At 32.0% G+C, this 17878-nt stretch overlaps 1 protein-coding gene across 2 annotated transcripts in view; it reads left to right on the forward strand.

Moving 5' to 3' along the window:
- LOC130450813 (homeobox protein aristaless-like) overlaps positions 1 to 17878 on the forward strand; it is a 110471-nt gene that overhangs the window by 60807 nt on the left and 31786 nt on the right. The window contains exon 1 of one of the 2 annotated variants that reach the window (XM_056789452.1): positions 1977 to 2097. The exons of the other annotated variant lie outside the window; for it this stretch is intronic. The gene's annotated coding sequence lies outside the window, so the exon portion shown is untranslated. Of the gene's footprint in view, positions 1 to 1976; positions 2098 to 17878 lie in introns of those variants that run through there. 2 annotated transcript variants of the gene reach the window in all.

Consider the following 17878-nt stretch of genomic DNA (forward strand, 5'->3'; position numbering starts at 1 on the left):
TGCCTTTGGTTGCCAGGTGATCAGCTTGTTCTTTACACCGGTATGACCAGGTACCTACTATGCTGTTTGCTACCAGCGAGCTCAAAGATTGAGTACAATTGCTAGCTTTGACTCAATTTTTAAAAAGTCAAGTGTTTGAAGAGCACCTCTGCTATCTAATATGATATTTTTGCATTGGGGTAGTTACGTTGTGCACAACTAGCTGCGCATGTAATAATAGCTCATGCGACTCAAAAATGGAAGGTTCCTAGGCCATCTCTTCCTGTCTCTACTGGTACATCTCCAAAAAATTTTTTTATCAAAAATCACTCTTTTTAACGCACATTTACGACTGTTTACACTAGTTACATCTATTTACTCTATTTTTACAGGGCAATGAAGTAGCTCTAGCCTTTTTACTTTCTCGCAGAACGATTTGAAAGCCGTACCTAAAGCAAAACGTCTAAGGGTCACAAATTTCCGTACCAAGTCAGTGTTCTTCTCCAATATTGAACGCTAACTGCTCGTTGCGTCCGATTTAGATCTGAATTTCCAGGAAAACAATCTAATAATTCAATGTTCAGAAAGTTATACTTTCACGATGGTTAAATGTCATTTCATCTTTTTATATCCCTTAGTTTCGCCATATATGGTTAATCGATAATTCTTGTAACAAAACTGTTTTTCAATTTTGAAACAAGGTAGGTACCAAGTAGGTAGAATGTTTTCCTCAAATCTGTAAAATTGAGATTCAAAAACTATAATTTCTTTTGTTTTTTCTCTTTGCTAACATATAAAAAGGTTGATACACTTTCATAATTAGATTAATGTTGATTGAAGGAAAAGTATTGACAAGATTTTTAAATAAATTCAACTTATTTATGTCAGTTTATCAAAATTTAAATAATTAAGCATTTTCTCAAGTTCACATAAAGCTCTAATTTATTAAAGCATCTATTAACCCCTCTCTTCATAACTATAAAACTCTTTGAAGCCAGATAATTTAATAGCAATTAGATCATGTTTACAAATAATTAGCTACCATGATCTCAGACGTAATCAACAGTTTCCATTATTTTAGTCTGAACCGGTAACTCCGCCTTGAACTAACCATTGGTTACAGTGCGCAGGTGAGTGATGCCCACAACCGAACCATTGGTTGAAGGGGAATGAAGTTTCAGTGTGAGCAGTTGAGTGAGTGAAAAAGACAGACCAGTTGCTCGCAGCTTGTGAGTTAGGACAGTTAGTTAAAGTTGTTAGTGGTGCTGGTTATTCAAGTTATTTTCTTTTAAATTGTTTTGTGTTCGTTACGGCCCTGGGTGAGTGTCTATAATATTATTTATGTAGGTTCTAGTTTATTTTCATCCCCATTATTACATTCTGTAAAATTTCTAAATTTAATTATGAAACAAACATGTATCTAATACATTTTAATAAATTGCCATTTATCAAATGTATTGATTCGATTTTCAAGTTTTATTACGTTTATGTCAGAAATATTGTTCTCGTTGAAGATCAATATTCATAATTCAATATTCGCCAGCTGTTTTCAGTAACCTCAAACTCAAGGTTGAATTTGGTTTTTGCGTTTTAAGATCCTTCTTCAGCACTTTATCTATGTTTTTTCCACATTGTTTTTAACAAAGTAAGGCGTAATACAAAAATTAGTTCTATTTTAAATTATCTTTCCATTTTCTCCAAATATGGATATAAATGAATCTAATATAGTGTTATATATTTCCCCGAATTTCTTCTTTATTCATTTTTTTTGGCAGGGTCTAGAGTCATTCAGACAGCTTAATTCCATCTTTAATGACCTGCTGTTCGTAGTACGTGATATTTTATTAAAATTATTAATATCAGACAAATACCCTTTTTCCTTTTTTAATTTTGCACTTCTTCTTTCCCCTACGTAGGTAATTGTTGAATTTTATAATTATTATAACTATAAACAGCGAATATCGCGAATAAGTTAAGTGATACGGTGGTGCCTTCTGTAAAGTAATATTCTTACGGAAAGACTTTGCCTTGTGTTGTTTCTGTATACTGCATTGTGTAATCTCAATACGTCTTTGAACTTATTATAATTATAGTTTTGGCAAAATCACAAGCTTTCAGGTAAGTGATTTTATCAAAAATTTTACAGAAACTAACAACTTTTTTGGACGGTTTCAGTTTGACAAAAATTGTAATTGTGACACCGAATTGGTGGTTTTGTTCAGAGAACAATTTTGTTAGCTGGATACCGTTTTATCAATTGCCATTAAAGTGCTATACATCAAATAACACTAGTTTACAATACATCTATTGTCAAAGAAATTGCTACTTATACATGATATACTATTTTCAAAAATAAAATTAGAAGAAATCAGCTTTAGTTTCTGGGCTTCAGCTACGCAAGTATAAAACAGAAAAAACATGTATCAGAAACCAACAATAGTCGAACATCATATTCGTATAAGAGTAACACTGGTAACGCTCTTCCATGATACGTCTTCAGATGACTATGAAGGAAATAGAATTTAATGCTTTTATTGCACCCCATATTTTTTAATTGTAATAGAAGGTCTTCTACAAGCATATAATTTCTTAACTGAGTATCTTTCGTCAGGTGTCTAATTTGAGGTCCATCTAAAATATTCGCTTTAATCTTGTGCGGAATGAGCTGAGAAAATTTTTAACCAATGTAGTGTTTCATGATTCATGATTTTGCTACGAGCTACTAATGAATTCTGGATTATATTTTTTTCCAGGCTCCATATTTTCTATCAAGGGCTAATTTCTTCTTCCTTTATGGTCGTTGTATTCTACTTTGTTTAAGGATAACGAAATGATCTTCCTTTAATTTTGTACTATGAACAATAGTTACCTCAGCGTATTTATTTCCATTGTGTGATAAAGCAATTTTTTTTCTTTTAGTTTTGATAATATCAATTTTGTAGCTTGTTTAGAAATATTGAAATCATCTAACTCAGTTTTAGAAGCATGTTTATACTTTCGACGTAACTTCAAAGTCAGTATCATTTTCTGATGAGTTTGGTCCTCCCATTTCTCAAAGGGCTCAGATATACGTTTAGGCATTAAAGAGTGAGGTTAGCGCTGCACTGAACGTTAAACAGAACTAGCACTTGGATACTGCCATTTAGCTCAATTTTAAGAGTTTAAATTCACGTTTACATTCACGCTACAAAAAAAAACAGCTCACAATTTAAAGCCACTCCTATTACCACACAATCTTCAATATTTCACACACGATTCACAAACACAAATGGGAAACCAAGAGTTTTGATAATAATAAGTTGGTACCTACTATTTTCACCAACTCTGATATAACTTTCTACAATCTTCAAACACATAGTTTCCGATATATAGCAAAAATACACATTTTATCAACTAATATATAACTATGATTGAATTATAAAAACTAAAAACAAAGATTCATAAATGAACATTACCAACCACAAAATTCGCGGTAACAGACAAAAATTTTGTAAACTAGTGTAATTTCTCATCACTTTAATTTTTTTATTATAAAGGTCAAATTAGAGTTTTTCATTTTTTTTTACTGAAATAAACATTTCATTTAGTGATCAAAGTCCAAGCTATGTAACTATATATTCCACCAATACAGTAAAGTATACAGAAAGTTATCTTGAGGAAACTCGGTGAACGTTTATTATCATATATTGACTAGCGATATCCACTGGAAAATCTGTTAGTGAAAAAAATCACTTGCCTATATTTCTACATTATCATCATCATTTTCACCATAAGATGCCCACTGTCACAGTCAATTTTACTCTTCGAGATATTTGTTCTGCAAACATATCCGGAGTAAATCCGGGAGTTAATATCCAGAGCGATTTGGAAAGGCGTCCTAGTAACAAAGCGACGGAAAGCGCAAAGGTTATCTTTCCTAACAGCTTCCTTTTTAATCGGTTTGAACATAGTAGATAATAAAATACTGCATAGAAAATAAACAATATGGATGCAATATCAAAACTCTAAATATGTATCATGAAGGTGAACAAAGGAATTTGCTACCCTTTGAAACGACAGTCTGGGGCATTAATCCCGGATTGCCTCCCCCTAGATCCTGAACTAAGTAAAATTAAAGAGTTTATCAAGAGTATCTATGTAACAGAAAAATGGTTGTAGAAAAGTGTATGAATAATATTCTATTCTAATACTATCCAGTCACTACAATCTGTGTACGAGAAGAAGACCATATATTTATCATTAAACAGAAAATGTAAACGTAAAGAAAAGAAACTGTTTACATTCTTATGTTTAAAAAATCTGTTTCATGCAGAGAAAGAGATACTGCTTATTAGCGGACTGAGCAGAAACAAGATATTGTTAGTACCACAACTAACGCATTGCAGAACCAATAATATGTTTATAGATTCTATAAAAAAGGAAAGTTGGAGCTTGTTAGTGAGATATTTACGAATAACATTATAGAAAATCCAAATCTCTAGGATATCTGCAATTAAGTGAAAATATCAGTGACGAAATCAGACGAAAACAATAGTGGTTTTAGCATCACCAGCGCCCTGGGCGAAATTTCTACGGCGCCCCTCAACTGCTATTCAAATATGTACGATATACCTAATGAAAAACCTAACCACGTTTTCAGTAATTTCATTTTCGATTGACAAAGTTGCGGTAAAATGTAGAAATTTAATATGAATTTAACTTTATTCTTGAACAACGTTTGAGGGAATGAATTTTTTTTGTAGAGCGTAGAATTTTTTAGGAAGAATGCATCTTGACCATTCCAACGTAGGTATATTGTCAACAAAATAACTTTGTTTCTCATTGAAACGAGAAACTTTTAATTTTCTCAGTATTATTTTGTCCTTTCCAATAACATATAACATATAATGAAACAAACAAAAACTCGTCGATTTTTTTTGAAACAATATTGGATCTATTTGCAAGCGCGGATTCCCGTCCTCTTTTCGAAAATTTATTTTAAAAATAGATGTCTAATTAATGTGGTCCTCTTAGTAGGGGACGTGCCCGTTAAAATGAACTCCATGCAGTGCAGTGATTGTACATTACGTACCATTCTAGTGTTTTTTTGGGAACTGGTGGGCAAGTAAGCATTGCTCAAATATCTCGCCAGCTGCATTCCTAGGCGGTCTCCCTTACACGTCCCACCTTAACGCCGCTACTGGACGAAAGTATTACAGGCCGAAACTAAATAGCTTGATTAAATAAATATGATATCAATGTAAACAAAGGTAAAACAGAGCTGGAACAAGCTCAATTGTTATAATAATATATAATATAAATAATCCTTGAAATGATTGTATTTAATAGAATACACCAACGAATCTTCTTATTTGGTCGTGAAACATGGGTGTAGAGAAAGTTAAAACACAAAATATAAAGAAAGACAATAGTTCATATTCCATTCATAGAAACATAATAATATAAAATGTAGATAAGATATGCGAATGAACTATAGTTTGGAGTTAACGAAACATTGATGTGAATGTAAACAATATATGCTTTTTATTGTTACATATTGAAAAATAAAATCTATACTCGATATCGATATAAAAAAGAAGGTATAAAAGGATTTAGAGTAATTCCTCGAAAAGTGATAAAAGAAAAAAGATCGGGGGCATTTTTAAATTCAACTGGCGATTATAGAACACTAAAAGTTAAAAGCGATCCAGACGGCTATGTCGCGCTGCTATATTGTCGATTCGAGTTTGTTTGATACGTGCACTTACGCTATCTCAGTTGGCCCTGACTAATGGAGTCTTTATCTGTTGGAGTCTGCCTCGGCCTGACTCCCTGATACTGTCTTTGTTGTTAACACGGATTTTGTCGTGTATTCTTTAATTACGTGCACTCTTTGGGCTTGCGTTCCTCACATTCTTCGGCCGGGAGCATATTTATCTGCTTCGATGACTAATAACACCTTCGATTTTTGGGTAATAAATGGCAAATAAAGACGATCAATGCATCAATTTCGAAAAAACAAATTATCAATTAGAATATGTTAATTTTTTTGGTTATATTTTATAAAGCTGTTGGCAACAAATGGATTTTTGGATTGTAGCAGACAACAATATCCAATCTAATACTTATCGTCTACGATATCAGTAACTACATGAATTTCTCATTAAACTTCTATATTTTCAATTTTAATTGTAATACGAGTGCGGTTTAAAAGAGTTTTAAGAGGTCATTGCCACAATGTTGTGGAATTTCGAATGTTTGATCATTTATGAAAAAGCTAAACGATAACTGATCAATATTATGCTGATTTACTGATAAGTTCGGAGGTGGAATTAATGAAAAAACGAAACGAAAGTATTTGTTGGACAATGCGCTCGAACAACCGACCGCTAATACAGAGAAACTAGCCGAAGGCAAATATACTACTATCTACTAGGGGTGGGCAAAATAATCGATTAATCGAAAAATAATCGATTAATCGGATGATCGATTAATTTAAATATATTTTTAAAAATAATCTGTAATCGATTAATCGAAGATAATCAAATAATCGAAAAATATCGATTAATTCTATCCTTTTTTTGTGAATAAAAGGAATGAAATGCTGACGTTCGCTTAAATAGATATAGGGAGTAATATATGAATTTTGAGAGATCATCAACTTGGTAACTTTTCTCATCAGATGATGGTAGATTTGCTATTACATAAACCGAGTTGTCTGTTTGCTTATACCGATTAAAGTATAATGAAATAAACATAAAAAATTGGTTCACATCATTTGAAAGTTTTGGAATAAGGAGGCAACTGCAAAATATGAAATTATTATGAAACATAAAAGGTGGAGGACTCGGTCAAGACAGCAGCAAAAGGTTTGTGAGAATGTATAATTTGGAATTATTGAACAAATAAGTCAAAACCACCGCAAATAAAATTAAGATAATCATGTAACGAACATGAATTATTAAAATTCCCGCTTCGATTGTTTTTAACGAGAATTAGTTAGAGAGAAGCAGGAACATTTATATAAATATTTACTTGATTAGTTGATTGAAGTGAAGTTATTTTTATATCAATTTATAATATTCTATAATAACTCAAAGAACCTGTTATTGCTCTTCAGCAGCGATGCCAAGTGTAATGGACTTGGAACGTTGTAATAAAAATTTTCATCAAAAATTGACATATTTAGGTACTATCGAGGATAAAGATAAGGAGAACAATCTGTATATATGATATGTGTGTATCCGCCGAAATATGTTAGCATCAGGGTAAATTTCATTATTTAAACGATATACAAATTTTCATGCTTCTGTCTAATGCATGTCGTCGAAATTTTCAATATTCTGGAAGGTTTTATTTATGGTATACACTTTTTCAATTTTTCTCCCAAGTATAAGTATCAGAAATTACAAATATTTGAACTATCTGATTTCAATATATGTCTAAATAATAGAAACATATACAAACTGTTTTCATCAGCTCAAAATAATATTTTGATAATTTGCGTGAAAATTTTAAAATTAACCGTCTTTAGCAGCAACAGATGTCATCACTCATAACGCTTGACAGCTTAGACAAAGTCTGAATGTGTAATTAATTCCATTACTAATCGTCGACATGTTTATCTCGCGTTCAAATTGACTTACAGTTAATTTGCATCTCTAATGTTAGCCTTAAATTAATTTGACGTAATAATGTGAAAGAGAACTTGAGAGAAGATAAGACAGGTATGAGGGACGGCAAGGGCCTCGAGGCGTTAACAAAACGAAAATATCAACTTATTTTTCTGCGTGGTACAACAATGAAGGAAGGCTCTCGAATAAATTGAAATGCTTTTTATTTGTAGTATGAAAATGTGTTTGATTACGGTACATCTACCTCATGATGTAAAGACTATAAGGTGTGCTATAGCGCACCAGCTGGGAAGCAGCCAATGAGAATTCGCTCCCAAAACGACGCGCCAATTTGAAACATTTGAATTGAATACATGATGTAAAGACTACAAGGTATGCTATAGCGCACCAGCTGGGAAGCAGCAAATGAGAATTCGCTTCCAAAGAGATGCGCAGAACGAGTCGAAAATGAGCCCTCGGGAAGAACACACCTTGTAGTTTTTACATCATGATCTACCTTAAGTCGGCCGTTGATAATAGTAGTGGTGCTCCTTCACGAAAAATGCATTAGACCATAGACGTATCCCATTTTTGGGTTTAAAATCCTAAGAAATTTTTTAACAGTTCATTACATCGAAAAAATGAGCTGAGGTTATCAAGAATCTAGTAATCGAGTTCCTCAATATCCAAGGATATTCTTTGAAGCAGATATGACCGTGGAATCAGTATAAACTAAGTTTACAAGAAATAAGGAAACATGAGACATATGAAAAGTCGAAGAAGGGGATATAGAAAGATCAAACTCAAAACATGAATAACGTGATAGGGAATAACGAGCGACTAAAAGGCAGAAACATATAAAATAGTTAAACAGACCAAAACAATATAATTCTCTATAACCACTTTTCAATATTTCCTAGGTGCAGACCTTTTTTTAGAAGCTCTAATTATGAGATGTTAATTCGTAGTAGTTGTTCAGTAAAATAGGCAAGTTTGACAAATAAGGCCACCGCACTTTAGTGTAAGATTGATAAAACCCAAAATTTAATGCAAAACTTCGGTGATTTAGATATTTTTATAACCATATTTTTCATATAATACGAAAATCTTTTAACTATCTACTATAGGAAGTATGGATAATGAATGATCTATTATTATAATACTCCCTTATTCATGAATATTCGTATACAATAAATTTGCAATTTTTTTTGAAGAAGTATAGATGTCCTTACAAATATCTACTAACCACTGTTGTAAATAAGTACTGTATGTTATAAATTCACCATTCATCACTTTTTTTAACAAAATCGAACTGCGATATGCTCGATATTTTGACATACCTCACTCGTCGATGACGAGTGAGCATAAAAAGGGTAGCCTCCATTGATAAACATATTATTTAGAAACTTGGCATTTTAATTGTGCTAAGTGTGCTTATTTTAAATAAATGTGACTCGTTTTCACTAATTATTTTGCGTTGTAATGTGTTATCTCAACGAACGAAAATCCTCACAACGAATTAATCTTTTAATTAATTTAAATAAAGTTCACAGTTTCTCAAAAATATTTCTTCCAACGAATTAGTAGTAATTAAACTAATTACCCGCCTGCAATATTGTTCTTTTTATAAAAGTCGACCGGTATGAGATCAAATGAAAATACTTTTGTGCAACATTAAACTGATTAAAGGCTCATAAAGTTTTTGTTGACTTTTTGACATGATCGCATTTTGACTTCAGTAAATAAACTAATTGTCGAATGCCACAGAAAATAAAGATACAAAGAGATGGCGGCGAGTTTTTTCAATCACATAACCGGGATTATTATTGGTTTCTTCTCTTTATTTCAAATAAGCCTCGAGACTATTTAGTGTATGTTTATTGACTTTTCATTGAAAAATGTTCATATTTATGTTTTTCATACATTTTAAAGTTAATTTATCTATTTTATCGTGAACGTTTAGAATTATATCAACATCCATAATTATACTCACTGACGAGCATTTCGATAACCAACGGTTCTAGAAATTTCAATTTAATTTCAAGTTTAAAGAGATTCTTAATATCTTAATCATAATATCAGCTGCTTTTGGATTTTCTCAGTAATTTGAAGATCTCAGCTTTCCAGTTGTGGAGCTTTAGGTCGTTCAATTTCTGATTTAGTAAGATTTCAGTTTCTTGTATATGAAGATAAACGTTTTGTTAGTTGGATAACCTTTGGGCTATCATATCTTTAGCCTGACTAATCATTAGAAGAATGTGCACTAGCCATTTTAGAATTAGCAACTGCATGTAGGTATACCTAGTTTTTATCAGAATACAAAACAAAGCGCAATAAAATCAGTAAGATAATTTTTTTTGTTTTCCCTATGAATTTTAGGTTTGACACAGTAATTATCAACATTCCAGATACCACTTAAAATGAAAATGTTCTTGCTAATTGGTTTTGACAGCCTGTTGCGTTAATTAAGAATAATTTCGGACTTTATCAATTCAACAATTTAAAAATGTAATTAATATCGATAGTGAAGGATCGTGATAGAATTCTTATTTGATTTTATGAAATCAAATCTAATACCATTATTTCAGAAAAATTACCGCGTTATAGAAACTGCATTTAGAGATGCATTGACATCTAGTAGATTGGTAAAGATTTATAACTAATAGTTTTACGAATATGAGTTTCATATACATAAACATCGTATGGGATTTCATCTCGGAAAAGTCAACTAAGACGAAGAATGTAAATTCAATATTTAAAATTTTATCTTAGGATATCATTAAGTCATGAAAACAAAAATATTTTTGAAAGAAACTTGTCGATCACTAAAGACTTTAGAGCAAGTGATTCCTCAGGTAAATTTAATGACAAGTGATGGTAAAATATACAAAATTAAATTGAGCCTTGTCGATAAAATATGTAAATGGTGCACCATTAATGAATTTAAGCGTTAAGGACAAGTTCATTTAAAAAATGTAATTATTTCATCATTCAAGACAAGTAAGCTCATTACTAACAAACTTATTGAAAAATTTCAAAAAGACCAAATAAATTTTCGACAACGTCGTGAAACTGCATATCACAGTGAGACTATTGGAGGATGTGAAAGAAATCATAGGGTTCTTAATGAATATATCGCCATGTATATAATGAATCACGAACACATTGGGATTATTGGACTCGACTTAGTAACATGCTATTCGACTTGTTACGTTGTTCTTTAACATTTTGAATATACCTTTGTTCACGTATTGTGGATCAGTAGTCACTTCTATTTTAATTCTAACATTCGAGTTTTTGAAGAAATTAATTTGTTATCGATCTCCCACTCCATATACATTTAAAAGTGCTTGAATCAATTTTACTGCTTCTTAAGCAACCTAAATCGATGTAAAACTTGGAGATTTTATTATCACAACTAACGAAGATCACAGAAAGTTAAGAAATAGTGAAGTTAAACCTATCACGTACATGAAAAAAGAAAGTTAAAAAATATGTAAACTGTTATGTTCTATAAATAATTTTTTATATATTCCTACGGGAATATATACATTGTTTCGGGATAAAATGTATTCTTTATACTGTTACTTCAATCTTGAATAGTAAATTTCCTTTCCTATGCCACTTCATTCCATCTTTCTCTACAAAAATTTCGTAAATCTACTATCACCTATCAATTTCTTCTTTGGTTTTTCTTTTGTTGTCTTTCCCTCTTCTCTGGTTTTAATGAGTTCTTCGGTATTCTATAATTACTCATTCGGTAGACGTGCCGCACGCAACTAACTCTACCACACTTTATCCCCATATATTTCGACAATATCTATACATACTTCGAAAGAGAGCGAGAGAGTGAGAGAGTGAGAGAGAGAAATGCTTTATTGTCAAAAAATAGTTACAATTTGTAGACAAAAGCTTGTGAAAACTAAAAAACAAACATAAAAATAACTAAATTTAGATACAAATAAAATTAAATTTCAATATACAGAAGAAAACCATAATGAGTAACTAAATTATAGGTAGCAGTAATAGGTAATAATGAGTAAAAAGTCAATAGCAAAAATTAAACCCATGTGCCCGGAATTAAAGATTATTATTATTAGAATAGAAGTCGTTTACAGAGTAGAAGGCACTTTCCAGTAAATATGCCCTCAAATTATTGGGAAATGCGGGAAAAGATTTGATTTCAATTGGCAAGTGATTATTCATTTTTTTTGTATTGTAAAATATTGAGCCCTTAAGCTACGAAGCAGTACGGATTGTTGGAAGAATAAATGTACTAAAACCTCTAGTGTTTACTAATATTGAAAATATTCTGGAACTCAAAACTACTTTTATGGCTCCGTTTTCCTTTCTAATAATGTTTTCCACCATTTGAATTTATGCATCTTCCTCTTCAATACAGTATTCCTCTCCAATGTCCATTTTTATTGATAAATTGTTATTGTTCTTGGGAGTCCCCTTGTGTATATTGATCCAGGTAATACTTAATCTGTAAGCCAAATTTCATCACCAATACTGAAATTTATCTTTAAGCAAAACGTATTTGAAAAATTATAGCAAAATTATGGTTGTGACAGATTGTCCACTCTGTATAGACTTTATGGAGTCGGTTCATTCTAGCGGTATAGATACGGTGCGGTTGCTGGAGGACGTTAAAGAGGTAAGGGGGAAGTTGTGAATATCCTGCCTTGTAATTAATCGAAATGACTGAAACAAGCCCAACACATTAACAACTTGTTATTGGAGATAATATAGCATCATTGCCGCTAGAGGGACTACTTCGTCTTGTCATTTGCAGTGAGATCTGATAAAAAAATTATGAAGGTATAAATATATGATGGAGTTTCACGGTTTTGATCACTTTTTGGTAACCATACATATTTGGATGAAAGAAGACAGTAAATTAGATAAAATCGATAATCAAATTATGCGCTATAAGATGCAACACTAATATTGAAGTGTTCGATACGAGGACGGTACCAGAAGTATCTGGCCTAACAAAGAAAACACAAAAATTTTGAGAAAAAATATATTTATTTTCCAACGTAATCTCCTTTAAGCTCCATAAACTTTTCCAGCGATGTTTTCAATAAAAGTTCGATACCCTTTTTATAGTAAGAATCGTCAATTAATCATTAACTGCCGACATCGCCTCTTCATTGTTGGAAAACCTTAGACCACCCAGCTATTTTTTCAAGTCTCGGAATAGAAAATAATCCGAAATGGTTGAATCTGGCGAATAGGGTGCATGAGATAGCAATTCAAACTTTAATTCATTAATCCATCCATTAATAACGGATGTATGAGCTGGTGCATTGTCTTTATGAAAAAACACTTTCTCCTTAGCGAAATGCGGCCGTTTTTGCATGATTTCTTCACTCAACCGTTGTAATAAATTGGGATAATACTCGCCATTAGTTTTTCCTTTTTAAAGATAGTCAATGAAAATTAACCCAGGTGCATCTCAAAAAACCGACGCCATGACCTTGCCTGCAGTTGAAACGGATCCTTCCTTTTCATTCTATTGTTTTTTTGTATAAGGTGTGAAGGGCCCACGCTTCATCTGTGGTTATGAAACGGCGCAAAAATTCGGCTTTATTTCTGTGAAACATTGCTAGACACTCGATGGAAATATCTTCACGACGCTGTTTTTGTTACATTGTGAGCGGTATCTTGCGCACAGCTTTCTCATGTCCAAATTTTTAGTTAATATGCAGTGTACCGCACTTTTTTAAATGCCTAGCATACTAATCTGCTAGCTCGCGCGCTTTCAGTCGACTATCATCTAGTCCAGCTTTGTCGATTTTCTTCAACATTTCTGGAATCGTTACCTTATTTGGTCGATCACTGCGATGTTGGTCTTTGCAGGTCGATCCACCTCGTTTAAACTCTGCTACCAAATATCTCACTGTTCATAACGAAGGAGAAGTCTATCCCAGAGAAGAATCTAGTTCAGCTTTTATATTGCTTGAGCTAACACATTTCAAATAAAAATTTTGTGTCACAGAACGATGATCAATTTTTGCCATGTTTATAAATCCACTGAAATCGTTCACTATTGATGGTTGCCGAACAAATGGTAAACAATCGTGTCGTCTTCAAACTTGAAACATATGCTACTATAGATTGTTAACTTTCAAATACAGTGGTATTTTTCAACCAACTACCTCATCTCGAGTTGTTTTGTTTACTTCACAGTTTTAGTGCGGTTTCACATACCTATAAGCAATTCCATAAATATTATTTCACATAAAGCGCGTATAATTTCTATTCGTATGACAGGCCTACGTCGAGCCCGTGCGTTGTCATACTGTCAGCGCGCTCACGAGCCATTGCAGGTACATACCTATCTTTTCATATGATCATTAATAATCTCGTATGCCCTGTTGCCGGTTGTGTGTTGTCTCCACGTGGTTTTTGAATTAGATATGAATACGAATAATAATAATTACAATAATACATATAAAATTAGCGAGGAGCATTAACATACACCATCCAAAACAAAAATTGCATATAAGATGCATCTTGTGAATAATATGAAGATAATTAATAGAAATAGTGTCTACAAAAAAGTAACAGAAGTAGAAGTCAAGGACTTCGACAAGTTTACTACAAAGGAACAAAATGGATATACAATAATTAAAATGGCAACATTGTTACTGAACGTACGATGGCTTATATATTGAAGAGCGTACGCGGTTTTATCTTTATATTATAAGAACAATAAATAAAATAATTAAGGTGTATTCTATTAATTAAATAAATAAGTGATCGAAAAGACTTACAAAATTATTTTACGACGGCGTGTGTCGTGTAAATAATAATAATTACATAACTTTATTTGTTACCCCAGCCACATTTAAATTTAAATATTTATGGTTTAATAAAAATGTAGATTATATGTATATTATTTTTATATTAATTCAATTAAAAATTATATTAAAATTTATTTATTTATGATAAATAAATTAAGGGTTTAATTTAAATGATCACCATAACTATTAATTTTTATCACTTTTAAATCTTTCATTTCATTTTATTTAATTCACAACATTTAGATTAACGCTTTTTAATAACCGTTATTCAATTTTTCAATTATTAATTGCTTAGACAACAAATTTAGAAGTCTGAACTCGCTTTCATCAGAATCATTTATCAGAATTCCTCCATAATAATGTCAGAAATGGCTCTTTGGCATTTGATTCTTTTTCGAATTTTGTGACATAATCACTACTGCTATTCTTGTATGAGACGCAATATAAATATTGTCAAATACTTATTTTATTGAATGATATAGGTACTTGCTTTAATTTCTTCGCTTCATAAATTTCATTAAATTACATTTTTTAGGCTTTCCTAGGCTTTCGATGCTTACAACTTCATCAACGCGAATTTTACTCTTAAATTTTCACTTGTAAAGTAAAATCAAACTAACACAAAAGTGATAATTATTTAATGTTAATAATAACGCCAGTGTCGTGCTAGAGGATCTCCTCGGCGATTTGTAATACATAGTCGTTCTTTTAAGTTTTGTTCTAGCGCATCGTCAACTACTTCAACCACGCGCAAACAGTTTAGATCTTGTACCGGGTTTATTCACCAAAAGTATCATGATCAGATACTAAAACCCTCTCAACTTACGGCCTCGTACATGCTGCGGATAGTGATTTTAAATCAAAACCAGTCAAAACTATTCTCACAAAACGGCTGAATGATTTAGTAAGAGAGTTGGAACTTCCAAGAGACCTTTCTCTAGAACTACCTTCTCTTGGTATTGTCAGGCTGATTTTGTGAAATATTTTTCAAGCAATTTTTGATCGAGTTACTCGCTTAGGAGCTCCGAAGTACACACCTTCCGATTGTTTCACATAATGACTTTGCTTTCGCTTCTGTTCGGGTTGACCATTCAGATCAGTTAGAAGGAAAATTATACACATTTACTGGAATTACTTTGAAGAATATAATATGAAAGTCGCAACTGGAAAGTATGAGGAGATCTAGACATTTTTGGCTTCCTCTTGGGTCTGTGTATTTCTAAATATATATCTCTCTTAGAATCATACAATATATCTAAATTACAATTCATTTCTTAAATATACTAGGATATCATATTTTTCACAATGAAAGGTCACGAAATTTTGCGAATGATACGGTTTTCTGCGTACCGAACGGCAAACTCCTGGAGATTCTATGGCGATCGACTGTGCAGCTGGGTGTAAAAAACCAACCTTTCTACGTTGATGAGCGGGGTTTGTTAAAGCGCATCTGAACCCAAGGTCGCGAGTGCCAATCTAGGACGGTTGAGTTATATAGCGAGTCGATCACTTACTTAATTAATTATTATCAGTCTCATAATTTACCATCTAAATTCATCACATAAAATGAAAAATAAGGTGTTGAAAATGCAGTTCACATTTTTGGCATCCAAGCCCAAAGAATGGTTTTACCAAGGTCTCCTAGAACTTTCTGAACGTTTAAAACCATAGAATACGATAGGCTATACCTCAAATATTCATGCTTTCTTTTTACTAAATATCAAGAAGAATATTAATTTGAATCGATTCAGAAATTTGTTCTATTTGCTCTCAAATAAAACTCTTAGATATAAAAATGATTTTTTTATAATTAAAATCATCATTTGAGATAAAGCAATTTTAAATTCAGAAATTAATTAACAAAATGTTGTGCTTACGTAAATATTGATAATTGTCGACCTTCAAGTCACAGTAATAAATGTTTTATTATCGCTAATTAGTCCTAGAACATGGAATTTAATTAATTTAATTAATAAAACTTCCGTGATTCGCTATCTATTTTAATAATTGTTTCGCTGCATTTATTTATGTAGTGATTAAAAATCCCTGTGACTTGCACCTATTAACCGCCATTATATATTATAATTAAATTTTTATGTTTCTGATTAAGTTTTTTTCTAAGCATAATAGTCTCTTTCATTTGCATGCACAACGAGAGCTAAAGTCACATTTTCGTGTTTCTTTCTGAATAGCACAAGAAGTAAAAACGCAATTTTAAAGTTAATTGACTTAAAAATCGCTCTATATCAGCAAAACTAAAATTTAGATCAACATTATTCGCTGAAAAATTGTCAATCACTCATTGTTTCCATTGAATTGAGTTTTTGGATCAGTAAGAAAAATAAATTAAAGAAACTAAACTTTTGTCCTCGTGTAAAACATTTTCTATTTGGCAATATCCTATTCAGCTTTCGAAGTTTTTTATTACGATATTTAGATATTAATAGGCTTAATGTTGTTTCAATTCCATTCGTTATTCGTTCAAGCTATTTTCGTTTTCATACTTTTCATTAATATTGTTCCTATATACTATAAAATATGCTACAGATTAAAATCCTGTTTCCCCTGAACCTGGTACGCTTATGTTTAAATTAAACGACTGCGTTCCCGTCCCGAAAGAAGAATGTGACGTGTGCGAATAATTTCATCAACGTAGGCTTATGGTTATTTTATGTTTTAATTAAATTGAAAAAGATAATAGATGTACGGTGCTCATTTCCGCGGAATTCCATTTTTTTGTCCGATGCGAATACAAGGAATGAAATTGTCATTTTCATTCCACAAATCGCTCGGTACTCGCTTTTTTCGTTCTTCGACGTTATTTCAACTTCTGGTTCATGTTCCACTTCAGAGTAAGCCAACAATGTGCAGGGAGGGATTCAGCCAAATAAAAAAAGATCTTAATGACATGAGCTCACTTGCAAATTCAAAGGAGAATAATATCTAATGTAATAAAAATGTGATTTCCTTCCTGCTTGAATTTTTAATTCTAAACGTTGTCATGTAGATGTCACTTGTGATATATCCATATGTTATAATCTGCTCACTTTTTTGAATATTTGAAAAATGAACAATTATTTAAAATCGATTAAATTTTGAATGCCAAAAACGAATCAAGGCATTTTACAGCAGTACATGCTTTCCACCGATGATTTTGGTGCTATTTCTGTCCAAAGTTGTGAAAAACGCTCTATGGTTTCTGGTCACGAATTGTGATCGTCATTTGCTTTTTGTCACTGATCCCAAGCATACTCTGGGACTCAATACAGGCGGCCTGGGTGGAAGTTCCATGTGAATAAAACCTTGATTTCATATTTGTTCTAAAACCATCTATATTGTTTGTTCTCGCATTATCATCTATAAAATTGAACTCACCCAGCTCATTTTTGAGCAACTTCAAATTGTAGCATTATGTTGGCCACCATATGATCTCAATGTACTTGTAAGTTATGTTTCTATCCAATATAATCAACTCATTTCATAATTATCGTC

Source organism: Diorhabda sublineata, chromosome X, assembly GCF_026230105.1.
Source record: "Diorhabda sublineata isolate icDioSubl1.1 chromosome X, icDioSubl1.1, whole genome shotgun sequence".
NCBI lineage: Eukaryota > Metazoa > Arthropoda > Insecta > Coleoptera > Chrysomelidae > Diorhabda > Diorhabda sublineata.